Source organism: Lynx canadensis, chromosome D1 (genome assembly GCF_007474595.2).
Source record: "Lynx canadensis isolate LIC74 chromosome D1, mLynCan4.pri.v2, whole genome shotgun sequence".
NCBI lineage: Eukaryota > Metazoa > Chordata > Mammalia > Carnivora > Felidae > Lynx > Lynx canadensis.
The window spans coordinates 103262325-103266393 of record NC_044312.2 but is presented as its reverse complement, the minus strand read 5'-3'; positions in this window follow the sequence as shown (position 1 = coordinate 103266393).

The window sequence follows — 4069 nt, the reverse complement described above, 5'->3', positions numbered from 1 at the left end:
CCCACCACCAGTGATGCTGCCCTGCCCACCAGGAAGACCCATTATTCCCTTAGGGCAAGTTCCGGACAGGTCCACCCCAACCCGGGCCAGTCGAGGACATTTTACATCCCTGAGCCTCTGTGGGGGTCTGAGTTGGGGAAATTCCTTGGCTTGCCATGTAGACCAGTGGCCCTTCTCAACCCCACCCCATGGAACCCTTCCAATAAAAGCGAGAATTGCGAGATGCTTGCATTTGAACCCTGGCTTCTCACATCCAAATATCCTATACACCTAAATGCTTTTGGTCCCTTTGATATTTTCAATTTTTTTTTGTTATAAAATAACAGTAACATGACCACAGATCTTTGTAGATAGTAATGATGATTTCTGTAGGGTAACTTCCTAAAAGCAGAATTAGGGGGAGAAAGGCATTTTCATTGGTAAGGGTCTTTATACAAATCAATGAAACTGACTGTAAGGTGCACCCCAGCACTCCACAGTGTATGAGGGAACATGTTTCCCAGCACCTCACTAATACAGGTGTGATGATCTTCTTTTAAACATTTTGTGATTATGAAAGCAAAAGATAGCTCACCATGACATAAATTGTAATATTTTAATTTATGGTGATGTTAAACATTTTTCATATGTTTAGATACTTATTTCTTCTTTCGCCAATTTCATGCTCATATACTTTGCCCATTTTCTTTTCTTTTTTTTTAAATGTTTATTTATTTATTTTGAGAGAGAGAGAGAGAGGAGAAGAGAGAGAGAATCCCAAGCAGGCTCCACACTGTCAGCACAGAGCCCAAAGTGGGGCTCGATCTCACAAACCGTGAGCTGAAATCGAGAGTCGGCCACTTAATTGATAGCCACCCAGGAGCCCCTTGCCCCTTTGTCTAATAAGGTGTTTGACTTTTCTAACTGAATGATAGAAATGTTGAGGATTTCTCCTTTCATCAGTTTGACAAATATTTGAGCAGCTAGTATATGTCAGGAACTGTTCTAGATGCTGACCATACAGTAGTGAACAAAAGAGATTAAATTCCTGGCTTCATGGAGCTTACATTCTAATAGAGAAATAGCAGAAAGTAATATTATAAACAAATACAGTAAGATGATGTGATAGGAACCGTCTCGGGTAGTGGCAGAGAAAGGGGACTCTTGAAGTCAGAAATGGTCTCTGACATGACATTTACACTAGGACCTGCATAAAAAGAACACACAGGAACATCTTGTTTGAAAAGCATTTCAGACAGAGGGAACAGCAAGAGCAAAGGCCCTGAGGCAGGGATAAGCTGGCCTCTCAAGGAATAGACAGAGGACAGTAGGAGATGACCAGGGGAGGTACAGAGGGCAGATCCTATAATGATCTCACAGACCAAAGAAAGAAATTGGGTTTTTTTTCCAAAGTGCAATGAGAAATCAAAGGAGGGCTTTAATAGGGGAATTTTAGAAACTGATGTAGGTATTAAACAGTTTCTCCGAATTCTATGTGGAATATGGATTATAGGGAGGCAAAGAATTACGACATACACACCATGGAATATTATTTGGTCATAAGAATAAAGGAAATCCGGCTGTTTAAGACCACATGGATGGACACTGAGGGTATTGTGCTAAGTGAGGTAAGTCAGAGAAAGACAAATACTGTATGATATTACTCATATGTGGAATCTTAAGAAGGTTTACTTGTATAGCATAGGAAATACAGTAAATGGTGTTGGAATACGGCTATATGAATCACTATGTTGTACACCAAACTAATGTAACATTGTGTGAGGCATCCCATGGCCCGTGAAGGGTTGATATGGGCTGCAGAAGGCCAAACCACTTGCCTAGAGGCAGAGCTGAAGCCAGGGTGTCATTCATACTCCAGAGCTGCGATCAGACTAGACTCCAACTGAAACTGTACCTTTGCTCAGCTAGTTTCTGCTTCCTTGATTCCCTTACAGGTTCCTTCTGCGATTGCTCCCTCAGTGAAACAAACACTGGCCCCCAAACCCCTGTCTCCCATCTTTTTTTTTTTAATTTTATTAATGTTTATTTATTTTTTGGAGTGAGAAAGAGAGAAACAGAGCACAAGCAGGGGAGGGGCAGAGAGAAAGGGAGACACAGAATCCGAAGCAGGCTCCAGGCTCTGAGCTGTCAGCCCAGAGCCCAATGCGGAGCTTGAACTCACGAACTGTGAGATCATGACCTGAGACAAAGTCAGAGGCTTTACCCAACTGAGCCACCCTGGCACCCGTTTCATCTTTTTTTTTTTTTAAGGAACCCAACCTAAGACGTATCTTTTTCCAAAAGCTGAAACAAAAGTCCTAGGCTTGATATTAACAAGAACAACAATAATAATTGTGTAATACATCAAAGCACTCCAGATCTTTCCAACCTGTCGCCAAGGGAAGAAGGTAATAAATACTATATAATCACCCACCTCCCCAAGATCCCCAGGGGATGTTTAATGGAATATTATCATTGCTGGCATATTCCCCCTCCTTTTTCTCTATCTTGTCCCCATGGTCACTCTATCTTCTACGGGAAATGCAGTTCACATACTCCTACCACATAGTTCTTTCAATAGGTATTTAATTACAAGAAATGATAACAAATACTGTAATTGGAAACGCATTGGAAGATAGCATTCCCTGTGCTGCCAGAAGTCCTGATCTGTAGCCACCTTCCTTCTCTGGATTCTTGTTCCATTCATCATCCACAATGGCAAGAACCACCCCGGCTAGGCTGAGTGCTCGCTAATTACCAAGAAGTTTTATCCCTGCCGTATTCTTTCAGAGTGAATGCGGCACATGGCCTCTGTGAGACCCTGCTGCAAGAGTTTTGATCCTACATTGATGAGTAGATGAAAGCATACACGGCAGGGGAGTGATTCTACTGAAGCAGAACACACGTTAATTGGAGGAAGCAAGATGGATTCTTCCGGAACCTACTGGGCAGTCACCAAGACCAATCACCAAGGAATGGCCAAAATTAAGGGCAAAGGTGTGTGGTTCTAACACATGGAGAGTGGGTTTCAGAGAACAGGGAAGAGAGGAGAGCTGGAATAGCCAGGGAAAGCTGCCCACCGAAACTCTGGAATGGACCTTTAAGGAGGATGACCTAACAAGCCACTCATGGCATAGATTCAAGAGCAGCATGTTTCGACCACACTAGCCTCATTCCTTCCTGAACCAATAACCCAACCTTCCTAATGAAATTTGGACCAGGCAACACAGCCAGTTCCCATCCCCCGAGATGGGACTCGACATAAGGTCTAAGGGGGGGGGGGGTGCGGTATAAAGGGAACTTGGCCAGGACTCCTCAGAGTTCCAATCCGGGCACTACCACTGACTGACTCCGACAGCAGGACACCAGGGCCAGTGGCAAAGAGGAACCAGCTTCATTCCCTACAGGAACTGCAAATGAGCTTTGAGACTAACACGAGTCAGGAGTTGCCATGAAATCCCACAAGATTTGTCTCTACCCTCTGTGCCGTGTGGAGAGGACGAGATAATGAGCCCCTGCCGCAGTGGGCTCTCCCTCACAAGGCTGGCTATTCCGGGGAGTCCCGAGGCTGTCCCAGTTACCGACACGTGATTCGGGGACAGCCTCTGTGCACACCACATCCCTCCCACAAAACCATCCCCCAAAAGGATTTTAAATATCTCGCTGGTTTGCTTGGTAAGGAGAAACCTAGAATCTGCCAGCTACATTCATCTGTTTGAGCAATCCCAGCTGCTCTCTACAAAATGCTTAAAGGAACCAGATCGATTTGGTTCGAAACCTCAGATGAATCCAACTGGATTATCCCACCAGGTAACTAAGATATAATTGTGACCTTGGTGATGTTGTGAGGACACTAGCGTGGACGTAAGGTGCACACAAGCTAGAGAAGGTGAAACTGGTCAAAGAATCCGCCCACTGTCACCCAAACCTGCCATCTAATGGGACCATGTCCAGACTGGGATTTCAGATCTGGTGTGAAAGACACAAGTAAGATTGAGTCTTTTTTTTTTTTTTTTTTTTTTTTAGAAACCTATAGTTGTAATCTCTTTGGGTTTGTGCATCACTAAATAAGTTGTATTTATTTTTTATT